Below are 16,319 nucleotides of genomic sequence, written 5' to 3'. Positions count from 1 at the left end.
TTTTTTTTGAGGAGATAGTGTGGTGATTCTCAAAATTTAAAAAAAAAAAAAAAAATTAAATTTTTTTTTTTTTTGGTGTTTTGAGGTGGTGTTGTGGTGATTCTCAAAATTTAAAAAAAAAATTATTTATTTTTTGTTTTGAGAAACTAACAAAAAGAACGCATTTTCAACAATTTCAAAACAAACACTCAAAATACAAAACTCAAAATAAATTCAAAACTCAAAACACAAAACTGAAACACAAAGAGAACACCCCCTTATTTTCCTCTAGCAAGACTTCCAATTTCAACGGACACGCATCTTCTGATAAGCTAAAGAATGTAGGTCTTTTATAATTAAGTGGGCAAGTAAAACACACAGAATGATTTTACCTATTGATATTGCCAAGTTGTATACTCGAGGACTGACATGTCAAGACGACTCGTATCTCGAGGACACTTTAATCTTATAATTCAATTGAGGTATAGTCCTCGGGTTTCATGGTCATCGAGGTGTTTATCCCGAGGACGCTACTCTATCTCCTAGGCTCATAAGTCCTCGAGGGTAAGTACTCGAGCACTATCCCTCCAGCCAATTCACCTGAGCCTGTGTATCAAGTCTTACCTTCTGAGGATTTCAATGTGATTCAAACATCTCCACCCAGGACTCCTACGTCCACAAGAACTCTATGTCAACAATAGTATCATTGGTCATGCAATTATATTACAAATAGTATACTTCTCTCAGGCAAGACTCTATTAAGATAAGAACGTCTAACTTATTCAATCCTACTAGGAGTGTACTACCTACCACTATAAATACACGACCCAGGTCCATTATTCAGGTACGCTCTACACACACAAAATCCAGCATATATTCATCTTTCAATCCCTTTTCTGACTTAAGCATCGGAGGGGCGACGAGCACACACCTCATTGCCTTTGTTTCAGGTATTTGGAAGGCTTTGTTCGTGTCATCTCCAGTCATCATCCTCGGGATTCGCCAGGTACAATTTTTGGTAGCATTATTGGCGCCGTCTGTAGGAAACGCTACCAAAAACCATGGTTAACACACGATCAGGTCTTCCTTCCGCAAGCTCATCCACTCCCATCCCTCATCCTACCAAAGATCAACTGGCTCCTCATGAAGAATCCTCAGGAGTGCCCGCACCTCTGTCAGCGGTCATCACAACCGAAGCCTTTGAAGAGCTCAGTCAGCACGTGGCCACGCTCACACAACTGTTAAGTCTAAGAAATTCACATCCGTCGCTAACGCAGGCGGAGCATGGCGATTTTATGGTCGATGCTCGAGCACGACCACCGAACCCCCCAAATGGCGGAGTAGGAACCTCGAGTATTCACAATATGGCCTCGAGCTCGAGGTTGGTCGCCATGGATTCCGGTGAAATTGCCCGAATCATTCAAGAAGAAATTACAGCTGGTCTACAACGGAATGCTCGGGGGCCAACAGGTTTCACCCCTAACACTCCATTCACGCCAGATATATTGTCATATCCCTTGCCCGAAAGATTCAAATATCCCCGCATTAAGGAGTATGATGGGACGTCCGACCCCATCAACCACCTCAATGTATATACTGACGTCATGAACTTGCAAGTTGCCGGATCAGGTTATGTGCAAAGCCTTTCCACAAACACTGACTAATGCTACTAGGGATTGGTTCTCGACATTGGAGCCCAACTCCATAGCCTCATTCTCAGATTTGGCTGATAAGTTCTCAGCCTTCTTTGCGAGTAGCAAGTGAATCAGGAAAATCGCAGCCTCCCTTATGCAACTACGCTAGGGGCCGAATGAAACCCTAGGAGGTTTTATGACAAGATTTAACAAGGAAAGACTTCAAACACCCGACATCCACATTACACCAGTTGTTTCTGCCCTTACCTATGCCATAAGGTGTGAGGTCTTCAAAATGTCTTTATCAAAGACCTCACCACAGACAGTAACCGAGCTCCTTAACCGAGCTGAAAAGTACATCAATATGGAGGAGACGTTAAATCCAAGGAGAGCGGGTCTTCTTCGTGAAAAGGTCGAAAATAAGAGGTAACATAATCTCGTTCCCCGGCATGAGCATCCTCGAGAAAAGTGGAGAAATGAGGAACCCTCAGCATCTTTAACTCGGTTGAACACCTCTAAGACCAATATTTTGATGGCGATTAAGGATATGAAAGAATTAAAGTGGCCTTCGAGGATAAAGTCCCCCCTGACACAAGAGATAGGACCAAATATTGCGAATTTCATCGGGATCATGGGCATACCACGGAAGATTGTCAAGCTTTGCAGCGGGAAATCGAAGCTCTCATTAAAAGAGGATTTTTAAAAAATTACATTGGTCATGATAAATGGCCAAGGAATGACCGTGACAATCGGAAAGAGCCTGGAGCCGGAAGCAGTGCTCAACCCACTGCCGGAACCATTAATATTATCGTTGGGGGCATAGCATCCGACGGAGACACGAGTAGTGGGCGAAAACAGTATGCTCGCCAACATGCTCATACCCCAAGAAAATCCAATGATGAAGTTAAAGACATCACTTTTGGTGCAAGAGATTTGGAAGGAATATCATATCCTTATACGATGCCTTGGTCGTCTCTGCGGTTGTGGCTAACTTCGAAGTAAAGAAGATTCTAGTTGATAATGGGAGTGCAACAAATATACTCTCGCATGAGGCTTTCGCCGAAACGGGGATCTCTCCTAAACAGCTCAAAGTAGTAAAGACCCCTCTACAGGGATTTGGTGATGGAGTCATTATCCCTGAAGGCATCGTCGAGCTCCCACTAACATTCGGATCTAGTAATACACAAGTGACAGAGATCACGCCATTCCAAGTGGTTAACACCCCAATGGCCTACAACATCATTCTGGGAAGACCCCTACTAAACAAAATCCAGGCTATTGTATCAACCTTCCACCTTGCCATGAAGTTCCCCACAGGTCATGGCATCGGAGTAGTTAGAGGAAATCAAACGGCTGCCAGACAGTGCTATGTTACTAGCATCCGAGGAATGAGTACAGACGTCATGCAACTTTCAGACCTCAAGCTCGAGCCAAGGGACAGATTGGCCCCCGTTGAAAAATTAGAGGTGGTCGAGATCGATCACGGGAAAGACGTCATTATTGGTCAGGATCTCCAAGCCAACCTCCGAGAGAAAATCCTCGATTGTCTGACCTGCAACATCGATATTTTTGCATGGAAGGTGGAGGATATGCCCAAGATAGACCCAGAAGTCGCTGTCCATAGACTCAATATCAGCCCAGGTGCCAAACCTGTTAAGCAAAGGAAGAGGCAGTTTGTGCCGGAAAGACGTGTGGTCATTCAAGAAGAGGTCGGTAAATTGGAAAGAGCGGGGTTCATAAGAGAAGTCAAATACCCCGATTGGCTCTCTAATGTTGTTCTGGTGAAAAAGGCCAGCAGTAAATGGAGGGTCTGCATTGACTTCACAGATCTGAATAAGGCATGCCCAAAGGACAGCTACCTGCTATCTAGGATTGATAATCTTGTGGATAGCACATCCGGACATAAGTTGTACAGCTTCTTAGATGCATTCTCAAGGTATCATCAAATCCTCATGACCAAAGAAGACCAAGAGAAGACTTCATTCATTGCTGATTCAGCCATATATTGCTATAGGGTGATGTCATTTGTGTTGAAAAATACTGGGGCAACATATCAGAGGCTCATCAACAAAGTCTTCGCCGATTTGATAGGGAAGAACATCGAGGCCTATGTGGATGACATGGTTGTAAAGAGTAAGAAGGTAGAGGAACACATATCCGACCTTGAGGATGTGTTCGCCACCTTACGAAAATATAAGATGAAGCTCAACCCAGAGAAGTGTGTATTCGGCGTAGCTTCAGGAAAGTTTCTGGGTTTCATGATCACTCATCGGGGAATTGAGGCCAACCCTGACAAGATTCAGACTCTGGCAGCAATAGAATCACCAAGGACCAAGAAAGAGGTTCAAAAGTTGACAGGCAGGGTAGTCGTCTTAAACAGGTTCATGTCCCGAGCAGCAGACAGGTGCTTCCCCTTCTTCAAAGCCCTCAGGGGTAATCATTGCTTTGAATGGAATGAGGAGTGCAAGAAGGTTTTTCAAGAGCTCAAGCAGACATTGGAATCTCCTCCTATCCTCACCAAACCCGAGCCTGAAAATACTCTGTATTTGTACTTAGCCGTATCTCAGAATGCAGTGAGTGGTGTCTTGGTAAAAGAGGTTAACAGGGGCCAGCAACCCATTTATTATGTAAGCAAAGTCCTACTTGATGCAGAAACGAGATACACTTTGGCAGAACAACTTGCCCTTGTACTGATAGTAGCAACACGAAAACTTCGTCAATATTTTCAGTCACATCCTATTATAGTGCTCACCAATCAGCCTCTAAAACACATTCTTCAGAAACCGGACGTCTCAGGAAGACTACTGAGGTAGGCAATTGAACTTGTAGAATTTGACATAGAATTCAAGCCCCGTCCTTCTATCAAAGCTCAGGCCTTAGCTGACTTCATTGCAGAACTTACCCCAAGGCCTCGGGGGCCAGATGGTAGCTCGAGCTCAACCATAGGCACGTGGAAAATTTTCGTAGATGGAGCATCAAACTCCTTGAGCTCAAGTGCAGGGGTCATAATCATAAGCCCAGACATGCTCATAAACATTCAATGTGCACTCAGGTTCGAATTTGAAGCGACCAATAATGAAGCGGAGTATGAGGTCGTCGTCATAGCCATGGAACTCGCCATCAATCTTGAGCTTGAAAATATCAAAATTTACAGTGATTCTCAGTTGGTGGTTGGACAAATTGAAGGGACATTCGATAGGAAGGATGAAAAGATGAGCTTATACTGCTTGAAAGTGCATGATGTCTAGAGAAAGTTCAAGGGGTGTGAAATTGTGAAGATTGCTCGGGCTAAGAATTGTAAGGCCAGTGCTTTGTCAAGATTGGTGTTCATGGGAATAGATGGACTTGACAGGACAGTCCACGTTAGAATTGTAACCGAGCCAAGCATCAATCAGACCATAGGCATCATGGATATTGATGATGAGCCATCGTGGATGGATCCAATAGTGGACTTCATAAAACATGGCAATCTTTCAGGAGATCCTCGAGCAGTAAGAGGCATCCGGTCCAAAGCCCCAAGGTATTGCATTATTGAGGGAGTTCTCTTTCGTAGAAGCCTCACACTTCCATACCTCAGATGCCTTAAGCCTTCCGAATCATCCCAGATCCTAGAAGAAGTTCATGAATGGGTGTGCGGGAACCATCGAGGAGCTCGAGAATTAGCCTTCAAGCTCATAAGGTATGGATACTATTGGCCTACCATGAAGAAAGACACCCGGGAGTATGTCAAGAAGTGTGACAAGTGCCAAAGATTCGATAATATCATCCATTCTCCCACAGAAGACCTCACTAGCATTAGTTGCACGGCCCCGTTTGAGCAGTGGAAAATTGACATCTGTGGTCCCTTTCCAATAGCTATGGGACAACTGAAGTTTGTGGCGGTGGCTGTAGAGTATTTCACTAAGTGGGTGGAGGCTGAGCCTTTGGCCACAATTTCAGAGCCTAAGTTGAGAAGTTTCATTTGGAAGTCCATCATATGCAAGTTCAGGATACCAAAAGTCCTCATAACTGATAATGGCAGGCAGTTTGACAATGTACAATTTAAAAACTTCTGCTCCAACTTGGGGGTCGATCACCATTTGACATCAGTTTCCTATCCTCAAAGTAATGGTCTTGTCGAAGTAACCATTCGAATTATATTGCAAGACCTCCGTACAAGGATCGGAGATGCAAGAGGTTCCTGGTCTGATGAGTTACCTTCCATACTTTGTACATATAAAACGTCCCACAGAACCACTACGGGGGAAGCCCCCTTCATGTTAGCTTTCGGTATTGAGGCCACCATCCCTGTTGAAGTTAGGTTGCCCAGCCAGAGAAGGCTTGAGCCTGAAGACACAGGAGACACCACTGAACACCTCGACCTCTTGGAAGAAGTTCGGGATCAGGCAACTTTAAGAGTGGCCTCTTACCAAGATAAAACAGCAAAGTACTTCAATAAAAAAGTAAAGATACGAATATTCAGAGCCGTAGACTTTGTGTTAAGAAGGGCCGAAACAGCGGGTTATGCCTCGGGCAAGCTAGGACCAGTTTGGGAAAGGCCCTTCGAAGTTATACGACAGCTCCAAGGAGATGCATACAGTTTAAGGGATGCATCAGGAAGACCACTTCCAAGACCATGGAACGCCGAGAATCTAAAAGTATATTACAAATAACCTGTTCTTCCATTTTTCAATAGTCAAGCCTGCGTGTTAAGGTTTACATTTTTAGTTTTCAGGCCTGCGTGCCAAGTCTATTTTTAAAGTATGATAAAGCTATTTATCAAAATATGATCTAGCTACAAAAAGCTTTGTCCCGGACAAGCGACTAAAGTCTTGCCCCGTGCAAGCAATCAAAAAGCCTTGCCCCGTGCAAGCAACTCAAGCCTTGCCCCGTGTACATAATCAAAAAGCCTTTCCCCGCGCAAGCAACTCAAGCTTGCCCTGCACAAGCAATTAAAAAGTCTTGCCCCGCGCAAGCAACTAAAGCCTTGCCCCGCCCAAGCAATCAAAAAGTCTTGCCCTGCGCAAGCGACCAAAAAGCCTTGCCCCGCGCAAGCCACTAAAGTCTTGCCCGCGTAAGCAATCAAAAAGCCTTGCCCGGCGCAAGCAATCAAAAAAGTCTTGCCCCTGTGCAAGCAAAAAATCATACCACGAGCAAACACATAGAAACTGTTACCAAGGCAAACGATACAGGTAACCTTCCCAAGCACACAGTGCCCAAATAATGATATGTCAGATCTTATAAAAAGGCCATCATTGTCCTCGGGAATCACGCTATAGGTCAGTACCATACATTATGATTAGTCCTTGAGCTAATCCCCCTATTAAAGAATGACTTGATCGAGTTACTACCTTAGAACATTTTACGAAATTAAGTCCTCGAGATTTACTATGCTCGAGCTCAATGCGAAAAATGATTTTACGAAATTAAGTCCTCGAGATTTACTAGGCTCGAGCTCAATGCCTAATTTCAAAAATGATTTTGTGAAATTGAGTCCTCAAGATAAACAAGTACTATGCTCGAGCTCAGCGCATAATTTCAAAAATGATTTTGTGAAATTGAGTCCTCGAGATAAACATGTACAATGCTCGAGCTAAGTGCATAATTTCAAAAATGATTGTGAAATTGAATCCTCGAGATAAACATGTACTATGCTCGAGCTCAGTGCATAATTTTAAAAAATGACTATGAAATTTAGTCCTCGAGATAATCCTATTGGTCGAGCATGACATAAATGAAACTTTGTCGTCAGATATAATATCTTAGGCGTCGAGGTTAAAACTTCATTTAGGCGTCGAGATTATTAATGAATCATTATTTACTAAGTCTTAAAACAAATGTTCGAGAATTGTGATCAAGATCGAGCTATCATTTACTATTAACCTCGAGAAAAACACTTGATTACATTTCAAAAAAGTGTTTCAAAAAGAAATACAGAGCACAAGGATCGGGAAGGGATCTCCCTAGCCTATATGCCCCAATGGGGGATCGAGGTTTGTAATGTCGATCTCATCATCTGCATCCTCAGCCTCTCCCCCCCTCCATGCCATCGTCGTCCTCATTCGCTCCCCCATCATCAGACTCTGAGAGCTCAAGAATATCGGCAATGGAGGGTATTGTCTTCAGGTCCTTAGGGATAACGTTGGACAACCTTGCTCGAAGAAAAGCTCGAGCCTCCTTAAAAGGATGGAGGTAGGCACCCGAGGCGTACTCGCCCTTGATCCTGTCGCAGTCCTCAGACGTCTTAAACTCTTCCCAAGCTCGCTCTTTAACCTCTGCCATCTTGTCCTCGAACTCCTTGGTCTTTCGCACCAATTCGAGCTTAGCCTCCTTGGCCTCATCCTTCGCAGCCCCAACCTCGTTCCTCAAATTCTTGTTTTCCCTAAGGATATCCTCGCGCTCCTTCAGCCAAGCCTCGTGCTCAGCCTCGAGCTCAACAATCCTCGTGTCTTTACTTCTCGAGGACTCTGTGATATCAGCAATTATCTTGGACTCCCCAAGACCTCGTTGGGTGGCTCCTCGAGCAACACTCAAAACCTGCAAGCAATAAACCTTGAGCATCACGCACAGGAAACAAAAGAATGAAAAGTAAAAGTATCGAGGATAACCTTCATTGTAAAGAGCTCGAGGGCTTTGACGCCCTCATTAAGCTCAACATCCTCCCAATATTTTGTGACCAGGCTCGGGACCAGGTGGCATCTTTCAAACTCCTCAGTAATCGAAGCCACCATAGGAGTAATGTCATCCTCGAGATCGACGACTTTAGAGGGAGCTCGAGGAGTGACCTTGGGAGTTGGAGACCTTTGGCTTTGCTGGAATCTTGGGCTCGGTGGCTCTGGTTGAGGTCATGATGTTTCACCAGGACCCCTCGCCATGTGGTCAAATTGGGGTCCTCGAGGCCTCTTCTTGCATTTCTTCTTCGCCTAGGGCTAGCCCTGAGGCTGGGCACTGGCCCTAGAGTTAACGAAGTTACGCAATGCTCGAGGATCAAAAGACATTCCTGAAGAGAAAGAACAACACATTAGAACGAGCATAAGCTCGAGATATTCCAAAAGAACATGGATGGTAGAGGTAAACCCTACCCTCGACGCCTCTAACGTCTGCCAGATCTATCACCTCTTCCCTGATCTCTTTCATGCTCGAGAACAGAGGGCACAGCTTTACCAGCATCCTCCTATCTCGCTCCAAATGATCTGGATATACTTCACCCTCACAAAACTTCTCGGGGGATTCCCCACTCGGGCTAGAAAGGAAAGTTAAGGTCTCGAGCTATAACATAGAACCAACCCACCCTCCACCCCTTCAAAGAACTAGACATCCTCGAGACCCTGAACCCTCCTATGGCCGAGAGGTACCCAGAGCAAGTATATCTAGGGTGTTTCTTGAGCTCAAAGACCAACTTGCGAAGGTCGACACAGGGGACGATGCCTAAATACCTACAAGCAATGAAGAAGTATACTACCATTCTCCAGGCGTTGGGCACTAATTGCCCAGGACACATGGAATGCTCGACCAGTAATGCAGTAAAGAAAGGATGCAATGGCCACCTGAACCCAGCCTTAAGAGTCTCCCTAAAAATAATGAACTCCCCTTTTCAAGCCCTTACCATCCTATCCTCGGGGTCTGGACATCTAATGTCACAGTGGCATTAACCCATGTTCCCTAGCCGCAGCTATTGCAAAGGTGCTCCTTCAAGGTACAAACCTCGTCAGGGTACTCCAAGACAACATCACCTGGGGACCTAGGTCTGGTGTCGATAGGAATAGCTAATGGTATTAACACCCTTCCTGAACCCTCATTACCCCTCGAGCTCTCAGAATGACCACTACTCTCACTACTCGACATAACTTAAATAGTCCTAGGAAAATAACTAAAGTCTCGAAGTCTTACCTGAATAATTCCCGACGCCTAGATTAGGATGACTTTCCTCGAGCACAAGCTTGTAGAGAGGTTTTTCACAGTGAGTAAAAGTAAAAAGTGAAAGGTAAATGAGGGTATTTATAGAGAGGGAATACGGAAGGCCAAAGATCGCTATCTTGAGCCGTTCAAGATGCAACACGTGGCGTACATCCAAGCGCACCCCTCCATCGAGCGCGAGCTCTACAGAGGAGTGCGTGGGGACTAGTGATATTGCCAAGTTGTATACTCGAGGACTGACATGTCTTGACGACTCATATCTCGAGGACACTTTAATCTTATAATTCAATTGAGGTATAGTCCTCGGGGTTTCATGGTCATCGGGTTGTTTATCCCGAGGACTCTACTCTATCTCCTAGGCTCATAAGTCCTCGAGGGTAAGTACTCGAGCACTATCCCTCCAGCCAATTCACCTGAGCCTGTGTATCAAGTCTTACCTTCTGAGGATTTCAATGTGATTCAAACATCTCCACCCAGGACTTCTACGTCCACAAGAACTCTATGTCAACAATAGTATCATTGGTCATGCAATTATATTACAAATAGTATACTTTTCTTAGGCAGGACTCTATTAAGATAAGAACGTCCAACTTATTCAATCCTACTAGGAGTGCACTACCTACCACTATAAACACAGGACCCAGGTCCATTATTCAGGTACGTTCTACACACACAATATCCAGCATATATTCATCTTTCAATCCCTTTTCTGACTTAAATATCGGAGGGACAACGAGCACACACCTCGTTGCCTTTGTTTCAGGTATTTGGAAGGCTTTGTTCGTGTCATCTTCAGTCATTATCCTCGGGGCAGGTACAATTTTTGGTAGTATCACCTATCAATAATTGTCTACACACAAATCACCAACACGACTTTAGATTGTTGGAAAATTGGATGATTTGTGTGTAGATATATTATTAATTAACACAATAAAATAACAAATACAATTCAAGAATAATATAACATAAAATAGAGAAGAGATTTAGAAAGCAAGCCTTGAGAGTCACGTCGAGGACACTGTCCTAAATTCGTGTTGCTTCCCATTCATGCGGGTTCTTTCGGCACTACACGACTCCGGGATAAAATCCATGTGACTCTCTTTCCACGGGCAGGACCATATGGAAATAAGTGAAAGAGCCTCTCATTTAGTTGCCAAAATATAAGAATATAATATAAATTATATAGAATATTTTCCTTCCAAATTATTGTATTCTAATGCTCCTTTCCAATGAGATGTAACCACATTTTATAGGTGAAAATCAACCCCCACAATTAAGTCATTAAAATAGAGGTTATAACGTGAATTATGATGTTTTAATTGTGTTAAAAGTGATTATCAAATAAATAAAAATAGAAAATTAAATTGATTAAATATTGAAAGGTTAAAACTTTATTTAAATTTAAGTTACAACAGATTTAATGTCCTCTTTTTTCTGTCCCCAATTCCTTGAAACGAGGTTTAATCCAACAATCTTTGACGAACAGTTTATCAGTAAAACTATCCAACTAGGATCGGACAATGTGAACTTTGACTTTCATAGGCATTTAAATCTTTGTTTTGCCTAGTTTATGAACCAAAACTTGGATTACTCGTCCTGGAGGCTTTGTCATCTTTAGAATGCCTTATTTTGCCACTAAGTACAATAATATTGAGTCACGTGTATTTTGTAATTGATCATTAACATAAAATATTATTTATTGATTTAATAAATAATGTTTCAAAAATAAAAATAAAATAAAAAGTATTGTATTTGGAATCGAATTGATAAATTAACGTGAAATGAACTGGTTCAAGAACCAAAATGTATTATTTTCTATCATTTGATAAATATGATGGCTGCATTTTGATGTATTGGTTTGTTAATTGTTCAACATCGATTAGAAAAATCAATGTTTGAGTGTCGGTTTTATTATATCTCTTTTTCCCTTCAAATTAAATAAGTTTGCTAATAATTTTGTGTGATATAATAAATATTTAATTAATATAAAGTAATAATGTTTTTGTAGAACAAAATTGTTGTGTGAGTAACTTGTGTGTAAAGATTAAACCCATGATCTTGATAACCGTAGCTGCGTAAAATATGAAAATAGAAAGTGCATGTTTGGTATTAATTTTTCAATCCAAAAAATCAATTTTTTGACTGTTATTTCACTATTTAAATCGTCATTTTTTTACTTATTCTTTCACAGGTAGGACCTACTTTTTTTTCTAACAGTCAAGAAATCAATTTTCAAAATTACTATTGAACAAGCCATAAGTAGCTAATGTTTTCAATGCAAGTGGTTTCTTAATTATCCCCCGTTTGGGAGCAATTTTTTACCTTAAAAATTAATTTTTTGCCTATTATTTTACTACTTCAACCGTTATTTTTTACTTCTTCACTCATAAATGAGATCTAGTTTTATTTCTAATGATCAAAAAATCAATTCTCAAAATCTCTACCGAACCGGCCTTTAATATTTATTTGAGATTTTTAAACGTAATTATTGACAACTCACCATTTTGTCTACTCGCAGACCTAAACTTTGAATAGTGGCTGCTCTTGTTCATGTTTATCTCTCTATACAGGACTGAACATGGTCCAATTCGATTCAGTTCTAAAGAGAATTGAATTGGACCTGAAATTTTTGGGTATTTAATCAGTGGAACTGTCAGGTCCAAATTTAATTATGGAACCGTTCGGGTTCGATTCCATTCCGCTCAGTTCGGTTCCCAGGTTCCTTATTATAATAAGTTTTTTTAATATTTACAAAGTTACATTAATTCACCTAATGATATGTTCAATATTAACTCTTACAAAATAATTTAGTCCAATCTTATGTGTTTTTTGCATCTCTCTTTACTTAGTTTTTCATAGATTTAATTGTTAAAATCACAGGAAGAGGAAGATAGTGAGCTCACAATAATTAAGAGACGCGTTGTCGAGTTTCAATTCGATTTCTCTAAAACGGTAGAAACGACACTACGGTAGAGTAACAGATTTGGATATAACTTAGGTCAATTTGATTAAATTGACTTTGAATTGAAAATTAGAAATATGGAAATCATATTTTTGATTTTGAGTTAAATTAACTAGTTAGCAAATTTATTTAGAAAAGTAAAATAATTTGGCTTATTTAAAATAAATTAATTAAAAAATTAGGGAGATTAGGTTATTGATTTAGAATCGAAAATCGAATCGAACCCATCGATTTTCGATTCAGATACCCGTTCGGATATTCCACTTAAGAAGAATTGCACAATTCAGTTTAGATTGGGAGTTTTGTCCAGCTCCACTCTCTACACCAATAACTAGGTGATCAAATCCTCAAAGTCTGATCGTCCTTCTCCCTTTTTCTCTAGAATTAAAGCATTTGAGACCTAAACAAAGAGGGTTATTCCTCTTTACTTTCTTCAACTACATCGTTTAGAAAGCTTCAAATATTAATTATTCATTTTTCAGAAATTTTATTCTTTAATTAAAGACATAACACACCAATAGAACTTTATATGTAGTTGGTGATGATATTTGAGCTCAAATTCATTCAACCGTCTTTAGGACAAACTTATTTATTTAAATTTTATGTTGACTACATTAATCTTGAATTATATTAATAATAAAAGATGTTAAATAGCCGTTTCTAGAACTTAAGATATCAGAGAAGTAACATATTTATTTAAATTTAATATATTCTTTGCTATACAAGCTAAATTATATTTTTACCAAAGAGTCTCACGTCATGTGTACGTTTTTTGTATTGAAATAACTATAGACTTAAAATGAGATATAATATTCTAAGATATATATTCTCATTAAAGTTTTAACTGTAAGAGTAGAGACACATTTACGAGTTAATTAAATTATCCATCATCAATATTTGGGTTCAGTTACTACTTGCTCACCCAAAAATAAATGGTTATCGAATGCTCTCATACTTTTGAAAAAAATTACACATCCATCACCCATTTCACTTCCATCCATTTAAGTAGACAAAAATCTTCGCATGGCAGATAAAAATCCTACGTGGCCGCTAACACCGGTAATAATTGACAAGTGGCCACTAATTATTTACACCTTCTTTCCACAAAAATTGAATGGAACGTGTTTTCCTCTTCCAAACAACAACTTTCCCAAAAACCCTATCTTCCAAAAAATGACAACGAAGCAAGCAACAATAGAGAAATCAAAAACCCATAAAAACTTAAAATGGAAAACAAAATCAAACACAAGAAAAGCACATCGCCACAATGATACTAACTTACCCGAAGTTGTAATTGCGGAAAAATAGAATGAAAAAGCGAGAAGAGAGGAAATGAAGAAGAACAATCAAAAACGCTACTAAAAACCAGCTTTTCACCTACGGATAATTACCAACAGTAATTAGAAACATATTATCCGTTGGTTACAGTATTAAAATTTTAATTATGAAAATCACAAACGAAATTTTCGTTGGTAAAAGTGGTAGCTCTTTACAAACGGATATTTCTTGCCTAATGTTATTATTTAATATATGCACCATTTACCAATAGCATTTCTGTAGGTGACATAATTCAACTTTTTTTCTTAAAACTGTATCAACCTTTCACCTACGAATTTTCCGTGAATAAAAAGTAGTTCATATTACCGACGGAATTGCCGTTGTTAATATTAATCAATTTCAAAGGAATTCTTATCCCACACTAGAAGTTCACAACAAAGTTTTTGGAGTTGACATCTATAAATTTGTGGTTCAATAAGTGGTTAAACAATTTTTTGAGCCTTTCAACTCAATTAGCTAAAAGTTAAAAAATTATAATTATTTAAATAATTGTAAATAATAAAAATAAATAAATAAATAATTTTTTTTACCACGCCTCCCACTTACGTGGCTATTTACAACACTGATTTTTACCAATTTTAATGGTAGACGTTTAGCAAAAGGAAAGTCTATTGGTAATGATTAAGATTTTTACTAACGGAAATTTTGTTGATAACTTTGACTGACCCCCAAACTAAGAACGGATTTGTGATTGCTAATATTCCGTTGATAAAGAGTAATAGCAATGGATATTGTGGTTTCAGGAACTGAAAATCTGTGCCTGAAGCTATGTTTTTTAGTGAAAAGGTGAAATATATGGAAAAAAATCTCACCAAGAATTTGTGCCTGCATTGAAGCGGATTTGCGACAAATTCCTCAATCAGCGAGATTGAGTTGGAATCTCATAGAGGCTCTGTACAGTCAATTGTTAAGGACTGAAACAATTTTGAGACTTGTGAGGGAAGGGTTTGGTGGAGGATGAGTTTTCTAAATTATGGTAAGAGTTTATTGAGAGGCCAAAGAAAATTACGAGGGAATTGAAAATTTTAAAAGGGTTTCACCTATGAATTTTTGGTTGTTGATGTATATTAATATCTTCTCTTATGTTATTTATCTTTCAATTTAAAAATTAATAAAAAAATTAAATACTGTATATTACAATTTTTATTATTAAATTCTTAATAGTGAAATAGAAATTGGTATGAACTTTGAATTTTAATAATTCATATTGAGGGATAGCAAACAATTCGCATCACCCGTCCCGTCGTATTAAGTATTCACCGTAGGAACGTGAAACATGATCCCCAACTGAAATTTCTCGATTCTATCCCCATTTTTATTTTTTTAGCATATTTTTTTTATATTTTTAATGTAAATATTATATTAAAGATAAAAGAAAATGTTAAAATTGATTAATTAAAAGGCGATTAAACGGAGATATTTTATCCTTGTCCCGTGTTTCATAAAATCTCGATGAGATGAGGAATAGGAAGGGCCTCCATGTGTTCGTCCCCAATTTGTTGTCATTTTTAGTCATATATATGTTGATTAATATCAGCAATAAATTTTCCATACGTAAATTACTCTTCACCTAAAGAATAATCATTGGCGAAAACATTGCAGCTTTTTTTGAAAAATTGATCATTTTTCAACTACGAATTTTGGGTAGGTGAATTTTTTGTCTAAAAAAAATAGTTATTAAAGTTGATCAATATCAGCAACAGATTTTCCCTCAGTAATGTAAATTATTCTTCACCTACGGAATATCAATTACGTTTAAAATTTTGTTGAAAAAATTGATTATCCTTTAACTATTAATTTTTTGGGAGGCGAATGGTTAATTTTTTTATTTATTAAAATTAATTAAAATCAACAATGAATTTTCGTAGAAAATATGAATTAATTTAGGCGAAAGTTTGAATTTTTTTTTCCCAAAAAAATTAATTTACGTCCCCTACCGAATATGCATAGATGAAAGATACAAATATTAAATGATTGCAATAGGCACGAAATATTTGTTGATAAATAACTATCACCTTTAACAATGAAAATTATGTTGCCCATTACCGTAGTTAATTTATGTCACCTAAGGAATATGCGTAGGTCAAAGATAAAATGTTAGACGACTATATTAGGCAGACATCAGTTAATAAAGAACTATTACCTTTATCAACCGAAATTTCATTGCTTATTATTGTAATTAATTTACATCACCTACCAAATATGCATTGGTGAAAGATACAAATGACAATCGATTGCATAGGTGTAGTGATGTCAACGAGCTGAATAGAGCCGGCTTGAGCTCGGCTCGAGTAAAATGATCAAGCCTTTTTCCGGGCTCGAGCCACTCGGCCAAAAAAAACAGGCACGACCTGAGCTTTCGGCTCGATCCTTTCTGAGTCGAGCCGGGCAGGCTCGATGTTTTGCTGGATTTTTTTTTTTTTTTTTTTTTTTTTAAAAATGCCCCCTGTAGCCGAATTCGAGCACCATAGCCCCCCGCAGCGTATATTCCTGGCTCCGCCCTTGTATAT

The 16,319-nt window shown here is 39.3% G+C and overlaps 1 pseudogene; it reads right to left on the bottom strand.

The window, feature by feature from the left end:
* The window catches only part of LOC111390664, a 75,470-nt pseudogene that overhangs the window by 34,835 nt on the left and 24,316 nt on the right, over nucleotides 1-16,319 (bottom strand).

This window comes from Olea europaea, unplaced genomic scaffold (genome assembly GCF_002742605.1).
Source record: "Olea europaea var. sylvestris unplaced genomic scaffold, O_europaea_v1 scaffold703, whole genome shotgun sequence".
Lineage (NCBI taxonomy): Eukaryota > Viridiplantae > Streptophyta > Magnoliopsida > Lamiales > Oleaceae > Olea > Olea europaea.
The sequence above is the reverse complement of the archived record's forward strand: the minus strand, read 5'-3'. Positions and strand labels throughout refer to the sequence as shown.